The sequence below is a fragment of the Mastomys coucha genome, unplaced genomic scaffold, assembly GCF_008632895.1.
Source record: "Mastomys coucha isolate ucsf_1 unplaced genomic scaffold, UCSF_Mcou_1 pScaffold15, whole genome shotgun sequence".
NCBI classification, from domain to species: domain Eukaryota; kingdom Metazoa; phylum Chordata; class Mammalia; order Rodentia; family Muridae; genus Mastomys; species Mastomys coucha.
Window position 1 is genome coordinate 113,955,630 of NW_022196897.1, and position 23,467 is coordinate 113,979,096.

At 48.0% G+C, this 23,467-nt stretch overlaps 1 long non-coding RNA gene across 4 annotated transcripts in view; it reads right to left on the reverse strand.

The window, feature by feature from the left end:
- The window catches only part of LOC116090897, a 170,691-nt gene extending 147,753 nt beyond the window's left edge, over nt 1-22,938 (reverse strand). For 2 of the 4 annotated variants that reach the window (XR_004118845.1, XR_004118841.1), the window contains exon 1: nt 22,343-22,533. This is a non-coding gene — a long non-coding RNA (uncharacterized LOC116090897). The other 2 variants (XR_004118843.1, XR_004118844.1) reach the window with 2 other exon arrangements.
- Between the last annotated feature and the right edge of the window lie 529 nt (nt 22,939-23,467).

Here is a 23,467-nt window from a genome sequence, read left to right on the forward strand (position 1 = left end):
TCTATGAAGGCCTCTAACTGATTGAGCGAGGCCCATTGATATAAATAAAAATCTCATCTTACAAATTACCTCACAGCCACATCAAGAGTAGCAGAGGGGAGTTGGGAGGCTGGAGAGATGGCTCAGCAGTTAAGAGCACTTGCTGCTCTTCCGGAGGATCTGGGTTCAAGTCCCAGAACCACATGGAGGTTTATGGATTGTCTGTAACTCCAGTTCCAGGGCATCCAGTGCCCTCTTGCAGTCTCCACATACCCAATGCCCTTACATACATGGAGGCAAAACATCCATACTCATAAAATAAGATAAATAATTTTAAAAATAACGGAGGGGCCCACAAGATAGCTCAGTAGGTAAAAGGATTTGCTGCCAAGCCCAATGACCAGAGTTTGATCCCACATGGTAGGAGAAGAGAACTAATCCTTGCAGATTGCCTTCTGACTGCTACACTTACGCTGTGGTATCGAACCACCCACGCATCCACCCACCCACAGATAAATAATGTAATTTGGGGAGGTGGTTGTGAGATAGCTCAACATCAGAAGGTGTTTACCACGAAAAAAAGTGATTAAGAGAATTGGGGCTGGGCAGGAGGTTTAGATGATACAGGACCTGCAATTCACACAGAAGGGCCTCAGTTAGCCTTAGCACCTACAGAAAAGCTGGGTGCTGTAGCACTTGTCTAGAACCCCAGCTCTAGGGGCAGAGAGACAGACGGATCCCTGGAGTTCGTTGGCTAACCAGCTTAGCCATAATCCACAAGTTTCAGGCTCAGGAAGAGACCTTTTCTCAAAGTAAATAAACAAATAAATAAATACACAGGGTAGAGAGCAATTGAGCAAGACACTTATACTGAGCTCTGTCCTCTGCACTCATGTGTGCATACATGCATGTGCACATGTGTGCACACACATACACACACCCATATGAATACGTATATATACTTGCCCACATACACACACACACACAGAGAGAGAGAGAGAGAGAGAGAGAGAGAGAGAGAGAAAGAGAGAATAACAGAATAACATTGGACCAAAATCAGCGACTCTGATCTAGCAGTCAGCACGTGCAATTAACCACTGCAAGGACTGCAGGTGTCTGGCCCTGGTCACACCCGCTGTGTCCTCTCACACCTATTTCAGTCTGCAGATTTAGAACAATAGGGGCACGGAAGAGACACAGGGAGTGTGACCAGGCAGCAGAGGAACTTCAGAAGAGGCACAGGGAGTGTGACCAGGCAGCAGAGGAACTTCAGATGTGGCAGAGAGAGGACAGGGTACCAGAGTGATGAAGCAGATATGACTTCTGTCTCTGAGCGACTTGCAGCCAGGAGCTGCACTCTCAGCTCCATGTTTAAAACTTAAACTCTAAAACTGGTTGCCAAAACTCATAATTTAGAAGATCTTATAAAAGGGATCCACATCCTAGGACCCAGTAAAGTGGATCCCAGCCCACCCTGTTTTCTTCTGGCAGAACATCAAGGCCTGGTGAGTGAAGAAATCAGGTAAGAGGCTGTTAGACCTCAGTAAGATCCCTGGCTCTTTTATTTCATTTCATTTTATTTTATTTTATTTTATTTTATTTTATTTTATTTTATTTTATTATTTGGTAGTAGAGATTGAACTCAAGGCTTCAAGCATGCCAGACAAGACCCTACCACTGAACTACAGCCCTAGACTTTTTTTGTTTGTTTGTTTGTTTCATTCTATTATTTTAAGACTGGCTCTTGTTAAGTTCTCTGTGCTGGCCTTGAACTTATGAGTCTTCTGCTTCAGCCTCAAGCCTGGCTCTGGCCCCAGAACTCTGACCAGCACCAGTCGTAGTGGGCTACATCTGTTTAGTCACACTCCAGATTGCTGCCTTCCATCTCGTACCCTCTACCACCTGTTCAGTGACTTGGTAACAGATAGTACCTGTCAGATCTGCTTATAACTGACCTTAGGTGGGACATGGATTCTAAACAAGAAAACAGGAGACCAGACCCATCCAGAGAGATGGATGATGAGTGATGGCTTAAATCTTCCAAAGTAGAGTTTAGTAAAGAAATACCTGGTTTCGAGCTTTTAAGTTCAGCAAACTAACAAACAAAACCCTAACTATACAGGAGGTTGGGCTTTTGTAACAAAAAGAGAGAAACAAGAATCTCAATTATCAACAGAAATGGCACAGGTGAGTCTCAGGGAGTTATGGAAAGAAGCAACTGAACCCAAGCATGACTACTGAGACAGGGTCCGAACAGTCCACAAAAAGAATGATCCCAGTAGGTGGTCTGGTCACTATGAATGCTGTAATTGGAAGTCTTGGGGTTTCTGTTGCTGTGATAAAACACAAATGTAACTTGGGAAGGAAAGGGCTTATAAGTCTGTCATCCAGGAAGCCAGGAGAGGAACTCAGGGCAGGAATCCATGGAGGAACAGCATTCCTCGTGGCTTGTTCAGCCTCCTTCCTAGTACACTCAACATCACCCGCTCAAAGGGGGGGCACTGACTCCCATGGACTGAGTGCTCACACATTGATCATCAATCCAGAGAACACCTTTCAGGTTTGCCTACAGGCCAATCTTATTCCCTCTTTTCTCAGATGTATCTAGGTTTGTGCAAAGTTGATAAAAACAAGCGGCACAGGAGGTGAAAGAAAGAACATTCCAGATACATCTGGACGTTTCTCATTATCAGAACCAGTGAACTTGGCTATGCAACTGCTCTGTACTTCTGAACTCTCACAGGCTCACACACTGAAAGCCTTCATAATGGACTAACTCCATAACTCAAACAAGTCCTGTGCCTTGCAAGTCACATTTGAACTTCAAACTCTGCCTTCGGAGTAGTTCCTCAGACCCACACAGTGGGCTTCAGAAATCAGCCCAGTGTCTTGATCTCTTCAACACTCCCAGACAGACAGAAAGTAGCACCCTATCCTGGTGCATGGCCTTGATAGCCCTCAAGGGCTGCTCCCTCCTAGGCCACTTCTGCACATAACTTTGACCTGCCTCTCAAGGCCTGGTCCAAACTCTTCTTCTTTTCTGACTGAGCACAAATCCACAGGAGGGTCACTGTCCCCTCCTGAACACCAAGACCCCTGAAGTAGCTTCCCTCCTCTAAGCCACTCACTGCTTAGGTCTCACTTTTCCATAGTGATCAGCCATCTTCCCTGGAAATACTGTCTAGTTCATCTCATGTCTATCAGAACTCACCACATTAAGATGAACTGTTTTCTGGTGACAATGGGTTAGTGGGCTACATCCTGGCAAGTGTGCTCAGACCTGGGAGTGTGATGTTTTCAGTATTTGAATATCATTTCTCCTTAATCACCATGCAGGAATATTTTAGCAGATTTCAGATGAGAGCAGGTGCATCCAGGGTGTTAACGGCCATAGATATTAGCAGCCAAGCAAATGGATATCGGTGTTCTTGAGGATGACCATTGACTCCTACACCTGCCCCAAAGCCCCTCACCCATCTGTCCTGGTTACTGCCTTGGTTGAAAAGGATCTAGCTTCACACACAAATGTGTTTGTAGGGTTGCACTGGACAGTGCTTGGGCATCAGTGTAATTGCAAAGACTGTGGGTGAGGCAGGGCATAGGAATGGGCCTGGTGGCATTTCTGTGGGAGACACACAGGAGGAGATGCACTCATCTCAAATATGAGCCTTGGTCCAAAAACTAATGCTTCCAGAATGTTCTTTGTCCTACATGTGAACACATAGGAGCAAACCTCATGACTTCCGAAGCCACAGGGCGTGTGTGACTTTTTCATCTATATACTCTTCCTCGAACAGCTTCTGTGTATGGCAGGATGACATTCTAGAACACGCAAGTCAACAAGGAGGCTATTTTGCTGGTTCTAGACAGCAAAACGTTCTTGTTTGGGTTCAACTAGAATGTTCTTCATTGACTTTATTTTTCCTAGTGCTGTCTGGGACTACAGCTGCTAACTGGCAGTAGTTAAGCACTTCTAATCCATCCTGGCAAAAGACTACAGTGAGCCTCTGTCTCCTCTATAGGCTGGAGCTATGGCGAAGATGTCTTACGCTGTTTCCATGTTCCATGCTGAAGGGGTGGCTGGGGTACCGTCTGGCACACAGGTGTCCCCACTTGTTATTGGTGGCTGCTCAGCCAATATACACTTGGGGAATCAAGGGGTAGTCCCCTAGAGATATTTCACTGATTTTTATAACACTTCCACTTTGTAAGACTCTTAATGCTTACATGAAAGAAACTGCGCCACCCAAGCTTACTCCTCACACGTGGTAGCCTCTCCAGCTCTGTCCTCACAGACGGAGGCCCAGGTGGTAGCGTTTGCTCTGGGTTCTTGAAATATTGATGTGACAAGAGTGGCCTGGAGTTTCCAAAGAAGACCTGTCTCTGTTGTTGCTTCTGCATGTGCCCATTCTCCTGCCTCCCAAGCTCAAGGTGCAGGCTCTTTCTGTTGCACCCAGGTCCCATGCGGAAAGCCAGAAGTTCTAAGAGGACCAAGGGTCTCCATTCATATTCATGATAATTCTGCCCACAAAGTCTTTATTAGAAAGCTATTTGGTCACCAACCCATCCTCTTCCCCAATAACCCGCAAGCACGCCCAAGCATGCAACCTGCAGGTAAGAGACTCCCACACCAGGCTCTGGCAATCAAAGCTCCACACAGATGTCTCTAGGTGCCCAGATGTGCCAGTCACTCTCCTCTGCTGTGCCACCACACCACCATGCCATTCCTCCTCTGTGGGATTCTTCCTCACCTTATCTTTATTAATTTTTAATTGTGTATGTTATATGCGTATACGTGTGTATGCATGTTATACCGGTGAAGAATGAGGCTGATGATTAACAATCCCTACCCTGTTTTATTGAGACAAGGTCTCTTGCTGAACCTGAACTAACTCATTCAGTTAGCCCAGCTCTGCAAATCTGCCTGGTTTTGCCCCTAACCCCTTGCGCTGGGGTCACAGATATATCCCACCTTTATGTGGGCACTAGGTATCTAAACTCAGGTCTTCACACTTGGTCAACAAGCACTTTTCCTAGTGAGTCATCTTCCTGGTCCCTTTCCCATTTTGAACACTTCAATCCATGTCACTTTATTGTCACTTTATTTCCTAGCAATTTATCCCTTCTTGCCTTTTGCAGCAGTCGTGTTTCATCCTAAACTACGTTCTTTGAGACTCAGGTCCCACGACATTTTAAAACAGATAGATCCATTTGTGGAGTTCTCTGCTTGAGCCATATCTAATATCAGCTGCATAGTCTCTGCCGTGTTAGCTATTGTCTGGATACTTATGATCCATGACCGAAGGTCCTGAGAAGTCTTACAGTTAAAAAAAAAAAAAAATATGTGTATTTCTATTGTCTCATGTGGACTTTCCAGTCCCACCCTGACTGTCTTTGTGGAGAATTGCAGTCCACAGCTCACTAGCGCCCCCTGACCGCCAACAACACCTCTGCAGGCAGGTTGTTCTCACTGCAGTAGAACAAGCGACCAACAGGTGGCCTAAACATAACCCAGCAGCAGGGTCCCTGCAGGTGGCTATGTGGGTGTCCCGCTTTCATGGGCCTTCATGCTAGTTGAGCCAAGTCCTGCAGCTGTGGGCTTGATAAAGTACAGCCGGGCATGGGGTAGCTTTATGGCCTGTGCAGCTTTCTTTTGTGATTGTAAAGCACATTCTCTCTAAGTAGGTATCCATTTGCATGCTGGTCCCATGAAAATGGAGGGGCAGACCTTGAGTTCAGACGATGCTGTCTCTGCTTCCATTGCCTAAGATGAAGTGTTGCAGCATGGGGATGGGCAAGGAGGAGCAGAAGCATGTGATGGGAAGAGAAGGATCCAGAACAGAAACCCACTTCCTCATTCTCAGGGGAGTCTGAAATGGACAGATAGATATATACAATAGTCCACTCCTATGTCTTACATGGGGACAAAGAGATTCCCTATAACCAACCTTCCAGGCACCTGGAGTCCTAACTGGGGAGACCCTTGATACTGCATGCTTCAGAACTAAGCTGTGGTTCCCTAGTACACATGGGCCTCCTGCTGGCTGCCTTGAGTCACAGGTCTGGAGACCTGACCTTGGGAGGGAGGATGCATTAGCTCACCACAAGCTCTATCCCCGCCTCTTCATCTATGTAAATTGGTTTTACTGCACATGTCATAAATCAGCAGGAGCCACTGTTACTATATGTACTGGTGAGAAGTCCAAGTTGCTGGTTTCATCTGTGCTGGCTCTGCCTTCAGCAGGGGATCCCAAGGGCAGATTTGGAGGACCAGAAACTTCATGCAGGCTCATCCAGAAAGGAGTTAAAACCAAGTCCTGGCCTGGCTACTCTAGGCATGAGCCTAGGTAAAACAAAACAAAACAAAACAAAGCAAAAAAACCCAAAACAACAACTACCAAACTGAATGTGCGAGACTCCATGTTTAAAAAGTAAGTTTCAAAACAGGCTGGGAGATGGCTCAGTGGGCGAAGCACTTGCTGCGCAGCGTGGAGACCTGAGTTTGGATCCGAGAGACCCGTGTGAAAAGGCAAGTATGGCGGCTTGCATCTGTAATCTCAGTGCTGGGGAGTTGAGGTGGGGTGGGGGGAGTGAGATGGGGCAGATCCAGGGAGCTCACTGACCAGCCAGCCATTCTAGCTGAGATGGTGAGCTCCCGGCTCCGTCAGAGACTGCCAGAAGAGCTAAGAAGCAGAGTTCTAGAGGGAGCTACTGCAGTTGAGCAAACCACACACGGTGCATGGGTGCACACATATGTGTACATTCAGAGCTTCAAGACAGAGGGAGCAGAGCATTCAGAGCTTCAAGACAGAGGGAGCAGAGCATTTAAACAAGTACATGCCTCTCTGAAATTACACAGAATGCATGTTTCAGACACCAGCCTAGTCTACATCTGTCACGGGCTCAGGGCTCAGAGCCGGAGAGTACGGGGCTTAATTTAATGGCTTGTGGGTCCTCAGGAAAGCAACTTTGAGGTAGAACATTCAGTCAAGACTTCTTTGACTGGTGGCTCCCAGGATGACTCTCCAGTGCGAGTCCAGATTGCAGCTTCTGGCATATTCCACAGCTTCAAATCCCCAATCTTCTGCAGTGTGGGTCTCTGTTTCATAGGTATGTGCATTCTTACGCAAGGCTATCTTTCCATTTCCCCAGTTACTGAGGAACCCAGAAAAACCAGACCTATTTTCTCCCAGCTTTGGCTGAGCTACCTTTCAGTGCACAGGCACTTGAATCTAATTCTCCAAGTGTCCAACGGTCTCCCAGGATCCTGCCTGCCCTGGGCCTGGCCTGTGTCCAGCACTGGGCACTCATTATCTGTCTCTCCTGGGCTGCTCACGACTGCCCTGCTTTCTGACCTGACTTTTCCTCAGATCCTGGAGCAGCGGCTTCTTGGGCACTTCTGTTGTCAGGGCATCGTTTGCCTCATACTTGGACGTCTCTTCAGCAGTTACCTCAGAGTGCCGGCAAGGCATTCCGTCATAAACAGAGGGCTTTTGTTGTGCTTTAGATAACAGCTTCCATTTTACTGTAAAAAGAATTACTAAGTATTTATGTAGGAAATGGCTTTGTCCTGCAGGTCCCTGGCGGAAACACTCTCTGCTTGGCCACAAGAGAATCCCCCTAACTGCAGAAGAGGACAGGAAACTGTAAACTCCTGAACCCCAGTGCAAGGGAACACCCGGCTGGCAGTCCGCAGTCAGGGCCCCACCGTACAGACCATGTCCAGACTTGAGTCCTAGCTCCCCACCTTCTGACTTTGAAGTCAAAGTTTCACATCCTTGAAAAATACTTATGGCGGAAAGCTAGTCCCGACACTAAAATAACTTTCCACGAAATGCTCAGAAAGCGGCTCCTTTGCCTGTAAATGCTGTGATATTATAAGAAACAGCCTTGTTTGTGTGTGGTTACGTCTCGTGTAACTGCCTCAGTGGGGCCTGGGAGGCCGTCGTGGCTCATTTCTGTAATTTCTAAAACCCAGCACTCTTTCACTATAATGTGGCACCTTCTCGGTTCTTTAAACTATTTTTCTCTTCAGGTTCTCATGAATTGATGGTTCCTGTTTTTCTGAATGTGCTGTTGGAGCCTGTGTTTCTGAGGGTGCGCCACCACGTTGGTTTAACAACTAGGCAACAAGCCAGAAGTCCCCCTATTGCTGTGCTGCTGCTGTCCCTTGGGAGGCTGGTCCTCGATCTGTGGAAACTGTCCCCTAGAGGGAGAAGCATCACTGGCTCCCTGGGGGACTCGGACTTCGGAGAAAGGGAAAGGAGAGCGGCAGAGTGGGTGAAAGTTCGGATGGCACAGGCAAGACTCTCGGTGTGAGATTAACCAGCCTGAGCCACCAGTCCTGGGCTCAGGGCCTCCAATGGACCCTAAATGAAACCCTTTGTGCCCACCAGAGGACACCTCATTCTGTATGAGGATGAGAAACCTCTTTCTTTTTTCACCTCCACCCCACTCCCCCGGCCCTTTTCTTAGCAAATGTAAGTCCAGAATCTACTTTCGAACTTTTCATTATTCAGCCACTTTAAAAAGTAATTCTTATTTGTTGAGATTATGATATAATTACATCATTTATTCCTTTCATTCTGTCAGGTCCTCCCATGTGCCTATCCCCCTTGCTTTCTTTCAGAATCATGGCCTCTTTTTCTTTAATTGTTGTTACTTTTAAGAAAACTTTAGGGCTGGAGAGATGGCTCAGCAGGTAAGAGCACTGACTGTTCTTCCAGAGGTCCTGAGTTCAAATCCCAGCAACCACATGGTGGCTCACAACCATCTGTAATGGGATCTGATGCCCTCTTCTGGTGTGTCTGAAGACAGCTACAATTCACTCATGTAAATAAAGTAAATAAATCTTAAAAAAAAAAAAACTTTAAACACAGCAAGACCATTTGATTCACCTAAGTATTCAAAAAAGACTTCTTATGAACTAATTAGTACTCTCAGAGCTCCCAGGGACTAAACCACGAACCAAAGAGTACACATGGTGGGATTAATGGCTCCAGCAGCATATGTATAGTAGAGGATGGCCAAGTCTGTCATCAATGGGAGGAGAGGCCCTTGTCCCTGTGAAGGTTCTATACCCCAGTGTAAAGGAATGCCAGGGCCAATAAGCAGGAGAGGGTGGGGTGGTGAGCAGGGGGAGAGGAGAGGAGGGAGGGAACAGGGGTTTGTTCTTGTTTTTGTTTTTTGTTTAGTTTAGTTTTTTTTGTTTTTTGGAGGGGAAACTGGGAAAGGAGATATTGTATGACATGTAAATAAAGAAAATATCTAATAAAAAAAGACTTCTTGGTAACAGGCTGACAGCACACTCACTGTCAGGAGACAGCCTTCAAGGAGCTAATCCACACTGAAGTGGACCTAGGACTCCTCGGAGACCCTCCTACACACACACACACACACACACACACACACACACACACACACACACGTAAGCTACATGCTCTGATCATATGCTAGCGCTAAGGCTGTGGAGTGCTGCATAGCAGACATCTGTCTCTCAGGTCTGAAGGCAAAGGCTTAGCCAGGCTGTGTGCCTTCCAAGGGAAAGATCTGCTTCAGGCCTTCTCCTCATCTGCTGGTGATCTCTGGGCTGAGTCTCCTTGTCTCTAGCCTCCCAGGGCCTGGGTATATATGTCCACCTGTCTGTTTTGTTTTGTTTTTGTTTTTGTATGGGTGTTTGGCCTGCACATATGTCTATGCATCACATTAATGCCTGGAGCCCAGAGAGGTCAAAAGAGGGTACTGGATCTCCTGGAATTGGAATTACAGATGTTTGTGAGCTATGGGAGTGCTGGGAATAGAACCAGGACTATCTGGAAACGCAGTCAGTTCTCTGAACGGCTGAGCCATCTCTCCAGCCCCAAGTTCCTTTTTCTATTGCCACCTGTCACCCTATTCTACAGGCCATTGTCTGAGGTAGTTAGATCTGTGATGGTACTGTTATAGAAAAGGACATGTTCTGAGCCACTGGGAACATATACATTTTCAGAGACAGACATGCACTGAGGCCCTAACTGGTGACTCACAACCTGTGACTCCTGCTCATGTCTCTCCCACCAACTCCCTCCCGCCAGTAAGCACCCATTTGCTTCCTGTTCTGTCAGGGTCAATGTCCCTGCTCAGGAAGATCAAAGTTGCCCATAGTGGAGAGTTTCAGTCACTCTCAGTGTTGATGCTGAATAAAGCCCACTCCTCCTCGGCTGAGTCTCCCATCAGTCTAGTCTCTGTAAGGTACCAGACAAGCTAGACATGGATGCCTCCCTATAACCCCATATCACCTGTGGATGCTCTGAGGATCCTTCAGGAAGTCACACGAGCCCTGCGTGCACTTCAGTGAGGTGAGTTGGGACAGACACCAGCAAGCAGACAGCAAGCACGTCTCCATAGCTACTGAAATAGTCCTGATTCTATCTGCTTTGCAAATAGCACTGGGTGCCCTGGGGACTCTGGGGGCTCTGGGTCCCACTCGAAGCACATGGTGCTTCATATCAAATTATAACCCTCAGGGCTGGAGCACCAGTCCCCAGGAGCATATCTGATGCTGATTCTAATTGGCCCAGCTTATCACAAAGGCCCTCTGGGACTGGACTAGAGACTGGAGAATGGTCACTGTGCTGTCCCTGCATGCAAGAGCCTGTTATCCGATCCCTACCCTCTCTGGAGGGACTTTATCGTCTCGTCTTGGGGTTGGGATATAGCTCATTTAATAGAATACTTGCCTTGCATGCACAAAGCCCTGGGTTTGGTCACCAGTACCACCTAAACTGTCTATGGTGGCCTGAATACTATTTTATTCAGTTCCATTTTTTTTTAAATCTTATATGAAAAAAATGAATTGAAGCTAGACCTTCTAGTTCTTCATTCATGTCATTTGCAGGTTCAAAGAGACCTCTTGCTTAGCTCAAGAGCTGCTGGGAAGGCCAGCTGCAGGCTATGCCGGCTCCTTTCCAAGTGAGGCAGGAAGGATAGCTGGATGAAAGTGTGGCCTACGACAGCCTAGGATGAATCCCAAGGCTTTCCATGAGATTCTCTGAGGTCAAAGATTGCCTCAGCCCAGGGCCAGAACAACAGTCATCTCTCTGAGAAATAATAGTCCTGAATAGTCTTGGGACACAGAATCTACCAAAGTTGGATATACACAGCCCATGGGAGGTTTGAGGTGGCCAGGAATTCTGCATCCATCCCTAGGCTAGCACTTTTCAAGGACCTCAGTTTGATTAGCTGTGACTTTTGTGAGCGGAGTAAGTTTGAATGAGCCTTTAACATACGTTCTTGACCCACTAAGCGTGCCCCAGGAACACCAGTTTCTCACCACCTCCATAGCCAGAGGCTCTTTCCAATTTCCCAAAGAAATTTGATTCCCTACCTACAGTTTAGGCATCATGGCTGATCTCTCTTCCTCTCTTCAGGAGATAAAATCAAAGTCTGAAATCCCCAAAGGGCACCATGCTTTCGTAAGGAGAGGATGGGCAGGGACAGTGACTTTACAGTGCTTTGGCTCAGAACTCGCAGACGTCCTCTCCCTCTCCCTCTCCCTCTCTCCCTCTCCTCCCTTTCCCTCTCCCTCTCCCTCTCCCTCTCCCTCTCCCTCCCCCCCCTCTCTCTCTCAGCACCCATCCCCTGACACCGATTTCCACTTGAGCCCCAGAAGGAGCAAATTGGTGTAGGGAGAGTCTCATTATCCTGAAGGCTAGAGACGGGCAGGGGTGGGTGAGAGGAGCTGGGAGCACGGTTTGACTTTATCAGCTGTACAGGGTCTCAGAGAGGTGGTCGTGTGTGTGTCCTCCCTCCAAGCGGCCAGGCTGTTGTATTCGGATCCCTGAGGGAGGCTGAGGTTTGTGTTGAGGACACGCAGCAGATGAGATATGTTTTGGACAAGGGAGTTTTCATGTCACCCTGAAGGTCCATGCCTATGGTTGCCCATCACATTGCTGGGTGGCAGCATTGTACTCTGGGCCTCATGTCATCCCCCTTCTCCAGCATGACTTCGAGCAGGCATTTTGGGTGAAGTTCAAAGAGCAACACTCCCCCTCCCCCCCCCCAAGCCCTGTGGGGATATGAGATGAGCCACCCAGCTAGTCCAGCTTTGGAGGGTAGCACAAGCTAGGGGCTGGGGTTAAAAACACTTGTTGCTCTTGCAAAGGATTCTAGTTCCCAGAAGCACACTGCACGGCTCACAATCACCTGTAACGTCAGCTCTAGAAGTTCTGAAGCCCTCTTTTGGCTTCTGAAGGTACATGTACACATGCAGATCACACACACATATACTCAGGCCCACATACGTATTCTAAAAAAAATGAAACAGTGAAGTAGATATTGCCGGCTGGGAAGGCAAGACACCTGACACATGAACTCTGCGGAAAAAACTGAACACAGGTGGCTAAGGCAATGGTGCCCAGAGTCGTGGTTCGAGAGTGAGGATTTCTGTATTAGTTACTTTCCTCTGGTTGCGACAAGAGCTGCTTCATGGAGACTTAATCTGGGCTTGCAGCTCCAGGGGCTTCGGGGCAAAGAGGCACAGCACCAGGACGCAGACACTGCATTCACACTTGGGAAGCAGAGAGAGATGAAAGCAAGTATTCAGCTTGCTTTCTTTGTTTTCTACAGTCTGAGATCCCAGCCGGGGAAACGGGGAAACGCTGCTGCCAACATTCAAGATTGGTCTCCCCACTCCTGCAAACCCAACCTAGAAACTCCCTCGAAGATGTGCTCAGAGGCTCGCCTCCTGGATGGCTCTAAATCATGTCAAGCTGGCAATGTACCTGCCATAGTAACTGACTGCCAAAGCCCCTGTTCTGGAAGAGAGGGGGTTGAAAGAATGGAGGCGAGAGGGAAGGATAATCATGGGGAAAGGCTGAGCTGAGTCATTTCCACTTACTCCCCCCGCCCCCCGCCTTGTCTAGATAACCACCGTCACACATGCTATTCTGCAATGCCCCCATCACTGACAGTTATGCACCATGGTCACTGCCAGTGTCCCCAAGGGCACCTGCAAATGTCTGGATATTGGCAAACTTGAAGATGATCTTTAATGAAAGCCCTCTGTCCCTAGCTTTCGCTGACACACATTTGGCAAAGAGGTCAAGGTGATGTCTGTCCAAATTCATGTCTTGTACAGAACATCTGAGCCATGGTGGCTGATCTGACCCCTCAGTGAAAAGACTGGAAGAAGTGTAAGAAAGAAATGAACACTTTCCTCCCTAAGTTGCTATTGATCATGGTGTTTGTCATAGCAACAGAAAAGCAAACTACAACAGGAGCCACGGCTAAGCTAAAACATGAGCCAAGGCTAGACTAAACCAGGGATGATAGTCATTGGGGGGGAAAAGTCACCACCTCAGATACATAGTAAGGACATGACTTTATGTATCCCCACAGGGTATGAGCAGACTGTGAGGACCCTGTGGGCCTGGCAGATGGAGGTCACTAATAACCTCAGCATAGCATTCAAGCATAAAGACAATTGTGCCAAAGTGTAGACAGCTGAATCTTCACGGAGGAGGGCATTGTGGGGCCTCAGGGAACTGGGTATCAGGGAAGGAACTTGCCCAGGGTTCAGGAGCCGGCATGCAAGGTAAGGATGGTCCCCAACGTTGGGAGGACCTCTTGGTAAGGAACCAGGGCTCAGGGTATAACTCAGCAGCATCTGAAAGCAGCCAGAAAGCTGCCTTTTGGATCATCTACAGAAGCAAATCCCAGAACTCGAAGGAACCATGGAATGGCGTTAAGCAGCCCAGAACTTCGTCAGGGCCTGGACAGCTCCTGCCTATGCTACTTGGATGCTTGTGTCTCTAAAAGCCCCCCAAGGGCAATTTGGAGGAGTCTGGCACAGTGACAGCGCCAGAGTATGGAGCTTCTTTATAACCAATCTAGTCAGATGGCGGAATGACTTCATTCACACAGACAAGAACACAACAGACTCCTATCCTCAGAGGAAACACTCCAAGACCTCAGGGCATGCCTGAAGCTGCAGGGAGCGTCCAACATAGACGTTTTCTTTCCCCAGTGTGTGTCTGTGATAAGGCTGAAATTATAATTTAGACAAAATAAGAGACAAATGATTATTAATGAAATCTCCCAATTACAACAATATACTGTATAGTAAAGTCACCACATTTCATGTGCACCGGGGCCAGAATTAAGTAAAATGAAGGTTATTTAGACACAAGCACTATCTACTGGACAATCTAATGGTAGAGGAGGCAACTCTGAAGGACCAGCAGGCAGGTAGAATATACAGTGTGGAAACTCTGAACAGAGGGAATTGTGACTTGGCAGGATGAAGCAGGTGTGTGAGAGGTGTCTTCACACTGCTCCCACCCACATGTCTGCATGCAGTTTAAAACAGGAATTGCGTATTTATGGACGTTAACCTTCGGTGGGTCATGTTTGACTGTGGGAAATTGAAACCAGGGAAAACGAAAGTGAGCCCGAGGAAAATCATCTGGGAAAGTACATAGGCAAACCCAGGAGCTTCTAGCCACACAGGGCTATGGATATTTATATTGTAATTAAGCAATTAATCATTCAGCTCAGTTCCTGGTCACACTGACCATGCATCTACTGCCTGGAGGTCACAAGTGTGGTCACCATATCAGGCAGGGCAGTCAGAGTAGGGCCGTAGCTGCAGATTTTGTTGGACAAAGCTGCTTCAAAGGGATTAAGAAGCCACAGGAATACACTGTCCCACTTCACCAGATACCCAAGAGCTGTTTTCTTGTTGCCAGGCAACAGGAGCCTCTACATGGTCAGCTGCCAACGGGTAAGGCACCATAGGCTGTCCCTATCAGACCCTGCTGAGGCTGACTGTAGAGGAAGGTGAGCTCACCATGCCTGAGGGTAGATGAATCTCCAGTATCAAGAATGTCAGTCTGTCCCTGTCCCAGGTGGGACCAACCCTGAGTGGCTCCAGTAGCCCCCAGTACAACAGTGGGTGGCAGCCACTTCATCCCTGTGGCCCGATTTCTGTCATCATGTTACCCAAAACTATCCAACTACACCTGGAACACAATAATGAAGGCATCCACAATAATCGGGTATAGGGAGGGAGGGAAGAGCAGGGTGCACTTGAGATGAATTCGATAGAATTCAGAGTTAGAGAAGAAGCACACGTTGCCCAAACTTAGATGTGTGCACACTAAGCGGATGAAGTAGAGACAGATCCTACAGGAAAAAATGAAGAAATACAAACAGGGCTGGGCAGGCAGCTGGGTTGAAAAGTGCTTGCCTTGCAAGCAGGAAGACCTGAGTTCAATTCCCAGAATCAATGTTTAAAAAGCCAAATGTGATGTTGCACATTTGGGATCCTAGCACTAGGGAAGTGATACAGGTAGATTATCTGGGGCTCATTGCCAGCCAGCGCAGCATGGTTTTTTCAGTGTCAGGCCGGTGAGACCTGGTCTAAAGAAGGAGGAGGAGAAAGAAGAGGAGGAAGAGGAGAAAATGAAGAAGATAAAAAGGGAGAAGGAAGAAAATGAGAAGGAAAAGGAGAAAAAAGGAGGAGGAGGAGAAGAAGAGAAGGATGAGGAGGAAGAAGAGGAGGAAGAAAAGTAAACAACACTACCTAAAAATTGACATCCAAGTTTGTCTCCTGCACACAAGGGTATGTTCCCCTGCAAATACATGAACACACACACACACACACACACACACACACACACACACGGAAATGCAAATGAATGGACAAGTCTACTCTGAAAGTGCAAGGATAACATGAGGGACTGGGTTGAGGCTCACCCACAGAAGCTAACAGTCAAGCAGGTCTGCCAAAGGCAGAAGTAAGTCATACTTATGGCCTGCTGTGGCCACTGGCCATCCACAGTTCATATGTTCCTTCAGATATCCTTCCCCAAGGCAAAGTGTTTCCAAGGATGATTCTATGATTCCAGCAGACTTAGAGGGTACTGTGCTTGGAGCCCATGGCAGGGTCCACTCAAAATATTTTCATTAGAAAGAAAACACGAATAATATATTTTCAATGGGCATAATCATGAATCCAGTGTGAATGAAGTACATCATTGTACTAAGACAGACACTTTTTTTTTTTTTTTTAATAAGACCGAGAAGGCTGCTAGAGCTCCAGCTGTCTCCTCTGCATTTTGACAGAAAGAAAGAAGGGAGAAAGATCGGAAAGGTTAAACCAAAGTACCTGGGACACTTGGGAATCCGGAGAAGGAAAGTGTGGGAGCAAAGGTCAAGGGTTGGAGATGTCAGAGTCCTTTAAATAGCTTTCCCAGCATCCCTGGCAAACCCACTACTAGCCTTCCTCTTTCTAACTGCAAAGGAGCCTGGGAAATAGCCTTTACAGGAAACGTTGTTGTCCCTAACAACAAAGAAGCTGTTGTTGACAGCACAGGAAGAAGAGAAAGGATGTAAGGCAGGAGACTTGTCAACAGTCGTGTGGGGTTGTGGAGACGGATGGTTCAGTGGTTAAGGGTTAATACTGCTCTAGCAGAGGCCAGGGATTTGGTTCCCAGCACTCACACTGGACCACTCACAACCCACCTCTAACTCCTCTGCTGGCCTCCACAGGCACTGCATCCTATGCATGATTTAAAAATACTGAAGTCATTTGCGTTCATATCATAGCTTCTCTGTACTGTGAACGGGCACAGGAGCAAGCAATTTTCTCCTCCGTGTCTAGGATCCACTTTGTAGAACCTGGACAGTGGCCTCACAGGAAGTAGCAGGAAGCTTTTCCGGCAGAATATATGAAGAGCAGATCTTTTTAGCTGTACAATTATTGAGCACTTGTTGTTTACCTAATAAAGGAGCTACATGGTGGCCTCCGCCATGACTCCCAGTACCTGAGGTGGAGGCAGGAGGGCCATGAGTTTGAGGCCAACCTAAACTTCACAGTGAAGCCTTACTCTGCTCATGATGGAGATGCTCAGACTCACAGAACGCTGCCTGTGACAGAGTCTATTACCATCACGCCCCCACAGCGTCAGGTGAGGAGGGCTGCAGTGTTCAGAAGGAAGAAACCTCGTTCCCACTGACAGTCTGCAAAGTAGCCAGGGAAATGGGGAGAAGGGTAGGTGAGGCCCTTCTCATTTGGTGGCTGACGAATATGAGCTTGTTGGGTAGGTGCCCCGGGAGCCTGGAAGATGGGGAGCATCCTCACTGAGTGACTTGACCTCCACACAGGTGTGAGAAAACTGCTCAGACTCCTCCAAGCTGGGCTTCCTTCCTACAGGAGGACACACCAGGGACCCAGCTGGCCCTGGCCTAGAGACCCACCCTTCCCTCCTGAAGCTTAGTCAGGACAGGGTACCTGGTTCCAGGTGGCAGCCAAGAAGCTGGTTTCAGAGGCCAGGCTGGTGGCCAGCACGGAGACAAAGGTGACCTTGCTTAGAGTATCAAAAGAGGTATGGCCCTAAGGCCAGGGGCTCTATTTATTGGAAATTACCTGATTAACCCCAGAACACCTGAAATGGGTGGGTCTCCATCATCTCTGGGGACAAAGAGAGTCAGACAATATGAATGGGATAGGAGTCCTTGTCCTTGATTCTATATCAGACCCATGTCCTTTCTTTGTGAGTCCTGTTTTAGGGAGTCTCATCCCCCCATCTTCTTCCACCTATAGTCAGTTGAGCTTGTTTGCTGAGGATTTTAGGGAAATTTTAAAGAATGCTGACATCCATAAGATTAACTTTTCCCCTCCCCACTTCCTCCTGTCAATGCAATGATGTTGCCCAGAGCTTCAGCAGCCTTTTTTGAAACTCTAAGACAAATTGGAGAAGGGATGCCAGTGATACGGATGATGGAGCCGAGCAGTGGATGAACTGCCTGCCTTGCTGGCTCTCCCAGGACAAATGGCTTCCTGCCTGAGAACAATACAATTGTGAGAACAGAACCCTTTAGCGGTTTGAGAGCAAGTGAGCTTGGCTCCTTTGAGAGCCACTGATATTTAATAAATGTTGCTTTATGTCCAGCTGAATTGCCAGGAGCCTGTGCGACCCTTACGCACTGTAAATTACTAGTGCAATGGGAATGTGTGTCTTCTGCCACCATTAACAAAAGTTCTCTACTTTTAACATGATACATTTTCCCAGGGCAGAGTGGCACCCCGCCTCTCCTGTCCCAGAAGTCCCTGTTTGCACGTAATCAACCTAGAAAGCAAAAGATAAGCAGGGAAGCCAAGCTAGATTAGATAAACTGATGCTCCCACCTCTCAGGCTATACTAACAACAATCAGAATGAATCCTATGAGACCAGCTGATCACTGACTCCCCTCTCCTTCCTGTGAACCAGGTTCCTTCAAACTGGCTGTCTCTTCTTTGAGCACTAGGATCCAGCCAGAACCTGTGGGGATCCCTGCCCTTGACCTAGCCCCTAATTTTAGCTATGGTGCCAGAAACAGAGAAGGGCCCTCAGGTTCCTGCCATTAGAGTAGCTTTGGGGACCCATGACTACGCCACCCACATTGTGAGGATTTGTATATGCTCAGCCCAGGAAGTGGCATTAGAGGGTATGGCCCTGTTGGAGTAGATGTGTCGCTGTGGGTGTGGGCTTTAAGACTCTCATCCTAGGTCCCTGGAAATCAATATTCTGCTAGCAGCCTTCAGATGAAGATGTAGAATTCTCTTCCTGCACCATGCCTGCCTGGATGCTGCCATGCTCCCACCTTGACGATAATGGACTGAAACTCTGAACCTGAAAGCCAGCCCCAATTAAATGTTGTCTTAGAGTTGCCTTGATCATGGTGTCTGCTCATAGCAGTAAAACCCTAACTAAGATACACGTTACATCCACAATGCTCTAACACAGCCAGGCCAGTCTCAGATCCTGGAGCTTAAATACTGCACACAGGACAGACAGAGCTCAAAGACCAAAATGACCCTAGCCACTTCTGGACCTCGAGGGTGGGCGTGAGAACGTGGCTCACTTTTGAGACAAACAAATCTTTGGCATTGGTAAGGAAATGCCATGCTGTGCTCCATTCTGGTCTTTGGGGGCTTAGTTATCATTTTCAAGTAGCAAGAATCCACATGAGCTAAGGGACAATTGTCACTAAAAACACCAGCACCAAATCAAGCTGTGCCACCTCTAGCAGGTCCATGTCTAAGGGGCCTGGGTTTCCTGACCTTTGGCCCAGATGGCCCTGTGTATTACACAGGAAGTCCTATTGGCTGCCTGCTCTCGTCCATTTTCCTGTGTTGAATGAATGGGCTAGTGGCTCCCTGGCACCTGTATATCTTCGCTGAGACAGTGTGTAAGGCGAGTGGCTGGCCTCTTTCTATGGTCCTGGGGGTTATTGTGGAGTTAAACCAAGGGCCCACAAAGTGTGGTTGGGCTGAATAAAATGGGAACTGTACTTTTGTAATCATGTTGATAATAAAAAATGATGAGAAGGAGGGTAGAGAGGAAGATGGGGAGGAGGAGGAAGGTTCTAGTGATAACAATGATGGTGATAAAAATGATGGTGAGGAGGAGGAGGAAGAAGATGGGGAAGAGGAAGAGGTTATAGTGATAACAATGGTGGTAATAATGACAGCTAAAACCCAAGGTTTCCTGAGAAGCAGTCTCCATTTGCCTATTAAGCAATACCCTGGTGAATGCAGAGTCTGCTACGGACTGAGACCCCATGAGAGAGCTTGTTTTAAGAACAGGATCCATTCTTGGTGAAAGACCACAGGACAGATGCAAGAAGCTGGTCACATCTCTCAGAACACGCCTGTCCTGGTGACAGTATCTACTGGCAACTGGTATATACCCCAGAATCCTCCCAAGGCTCACAGCCATGAGGGTCTCATCCTACAGTGAGGAAGGCAGGACACAGGAGCTCCAAGATCTCACAGCCCTTCCACCAGAAGAAGAGAGAGTTTGTGCTGTGGAAAGCTCTGCACAAAATGTCACAGGGCAGATATCCCACAGCGAAGAAGGCCAGAGGAGACAGGGCCACAAGTCCCAGGTTAGTCCCAGGATGAGCACCCCATGACAGCAGGATTCTGGGTGACTTCCACTGTCATCGAGTCTGAAGCACTTTCTGTTTGTCACCAGTGCTAGGTTACAAAGGTAACAGTGTCCAGCTTTCCCTGGGTCCTGGTAGTCTGAGCTCAGGTCCCGCTGCCTGCACATCAATCTCTTTACTTACCACAGGGCCGCCCCCTCAGTGCACAAATCATGGTTTTGGGCATTTGTTTTCACACTTGTCCTTAGTCTCTTTTTCCTGTCTTGTTCAATAACTCTCTCCTGATTACTAAAGAGAGCCGTCAGTCCATCCCTGCTGTTTCTCATGGTAAGAGGCCACTAGCTGTCAGAATCCACATGACTGCCTAACCTCTCTCTACACGACAGATCAAAATCAATGCCTAAAACAAAACACAGCACCACCTCGCGTGAGGTTCGAAGACACAAAACCCAGAGATAGGCTCACAGCTGTGACCTGCGTATGTGTGACATGGGAACCCGTGGAAGTGTGCTCAGCCCATACTGTGTCATGATTCTTGATCCCATGACGTGGCATTTCTCGGGTTACTTGAACAGCTTACTCACTAAAAGCTCCAAGCCAACTAGGAGTGGAGGTCTCTCTCTCTTTTGGCTATCCCTGAGCTGGCACTACTGTTCTTGGACTTAGGACAACGGCTCCCTGGCTTGTCAATCACTTTCTGTAAAAGCCCTGTAGCCAACTACAAACCTGCAAACTATGTATGTGCCTTCAGAGGACTGGAAACTAAGCGGACCAGGCAGAGGTAATAGTGCTGGAGTCCCCTTTCTATCCAGGCCCTACCCTGAGCTCCTGGCAGGTACTAACTCCTTGGGCCCCTTGCCCTGAGGAAGATGAACAAGGATCTAGAAGTCCAAGGTCTCCAGAAGTGGGTCAACAGGGCCTGGGGCCCATCGGCCCTGCTTCAGAGTCTCCCTTCTAACCCTTTAATCTTGCTATCCAAGTTTTGTGGCTTCAGGGTGTGGTCCCTGAGAGCTGGGACCCACCCACCGTTATCTAAACACAGATAAACAATCTTCAGGCTGAGCCGCAGAACTAGCTGGGGAAAGATTCAAACAAACCCTGTGTTGACTTGCGGAGCCTTTGGCAACTCCTTGGGTTCCATATATAGAATTGCTCTAGGAATTTCTCTCGAAGGTGTAGGGAGGCTCACTTTCTCTGAAGCTCTTACTCTGATTTATTCAAGCCAACTTAGTGCTTGTCTCTTATGGAAGCCAGCTTCAAATTCATATCTCACCCGATTGGCCCAATCATAAGGGTGTGAACTGTTTCAAAGGGTGGGGTGCGACTGTGACTCTAGACCATCCTGGTCCTTCCTACACACTAGAGTTTTCATTTAACAAACTCTGTGCTCAGTCAGGGGCAGGACCTAAAACTATTGCCATCGGCTCAGGCATGCTGAGAAAGCCAAACACTGCATTCTTGACAAGGGGACAGCCAAGGGACCTCTCAGGTGCATCACAAGAAACAGGAGAAAGCTGTGTCACTATCCCCTTCACAGAGGGCCAGCCAATGCTGATATCAAGCAAAGACCAAGTTCCCTCCTGGGCCAAGCCAGCAAGCTCCTGTTCTGCTCAGGGCGGATGGAGCTGCTCTGAAGGTTCATTCAGTTAGGATGCTGACTCATTCTTAACTCGGGAAGCCCCATACACCCCAGCGAGTTGCTCAGAGCAGGCTCCTGTCTTCCCTGCAGCCTGCTATGCTGCTTTTTAAGCAAATGGCCGCTTTTTAGATTTGCTTTAAAAGTGCTTTAAAAGTTACTGTAACTTTATTTGACAGTAAGGGTATGTTCATAAGAACAGCAGTAACTCTGCCCACTCCACTCCCCTATCTTCTACCATGCCCTTTCTGGTCCCCAGTCTGTGGCTTTCCTCTTTGCTTTTGAACACATCTTTTACCTGGAGCATTGAGGGGAAGCAAGGGCTGTAACCTGTTCAGAGAAAAGCCAAAATTCTGCCTTGCTGCCATAGTCCTTGCCCTGAAGCTGGACGGCTTAGGCTCGGCTGCCTGAGTCAGAGACCAGAAGCTGCCCCCGGGCTGGCTCTTCCTTCTGCTTCTCAGGAGCGGAAGCTAGTTCAACCTCAATGCCCACTTAGCACAAACTCACCCACCTCCATCTCTGACCTTCACTCTGGCTTCTAGCTAGGAATCCGAGGTGGCTTCCTTCCCAGGCGAGTCTCAAGCTCTCCTCTGAGACAGCATAATACACAGCTACCAACCATCCACAATGCACAGCTCAGAAACTTCCTCCAAGAGTCCCGCAGACACAGCAGAGGTGGACTGGAGGCAGAGGGAGCCACTTTTCTGACCTCACAAAACCTTCAGAGTCTGGGAGAAGCACACTGCCTACCCCAGGACACAGCAGCTGTCACAGCTCAGAGGCGCATGAAAACATCATTGACAGAAAGTACTCACCAGGGAGAAGCTGATAGAAGGGTCCGCCTTCCCAGGCACTGTGCTGTGAAGATCCCAAGATATGCTCAGCTTGCCTGGAAAGTCACTTTGAAACTTAGAAAGCAGCCACTGTAAAGTCACCCAGTCCCCTCATTCTCAGAGATGTCCACATGATTAGGAAAAAAAAAAAAAAGACAAGAAAAGAAAAAAGCGCAAAGCACACACCTCAGTCTTCATTGTCACTGGAACCAGATGACTCATGCTGACTCAGAGCCACCACTTCCTCTCCCGACATTCTCTTCATACTTGTGAGCCCGGCTGGTCTGGTTCCCAGGGTCTCTACCACCCTTCCGGAAAGGGCAGCTTCCCAGACCCTGGGTGTGGAAGCCCCAGGCTTGTAGTTGGTGATCAGGGAGGGGATGCTTTGGTTAGGAGACGTGGGGATAGCACACTGATATTGTAACACGCTGGCAGCCCACAGGAGAAATGCACACTGATACACTGTCACATGCTGGCAGCCCACAGAACAGGGAAGATTCCATTTTTGCTATTTCCTTAAGGCATCTGAGTTCGCTTTGCCCTGCTCAGCCCCACTTCAGTCCATGTTTGTTTGTTTTTTTTTTCCTGCACACAGTTTTGACCTAAAATCATTATCTACTCTGAGCTGGCTGTCAGCATGTGTGACTTTAGTCTTGCAGGCATCAATGATAGGCTAGATCACAAGAATAAAAGTACCAAGGAGCACAAAGTTATGGCTCTCTAACTTTGAAAGGCTATGAATGTTTCCATGCAAGAACCGAGAGCCCGCCTCTGTGTCTGAGTTTTCTTTTGAATGATGCCGAGGGCGGGACTGTCTTCTGCAGCTTCAAGCATTTTTAAATTATGGGAAGTACTCCAGAGAAAGCGGAAGCCACGTACCACTGAGCAGACTCTGGTGAGGCCAGGTTGGGTTGCTGTGATTGTGGATACCTCTATGTTCTTTCCCCCCCCTTGCACCCCCCACAAAAAAATCAGCACTGTCCAAAAAAAAAAAAAAGAAGAGGTTTCACTTTTGAAACAAGCATTTCAGCATATCAAAGAATTCTTAACACAGTGTATGTAAGAGTAGTATGTGTGCTAGAGACTCTCTTAAACAGTTTAGGGAAA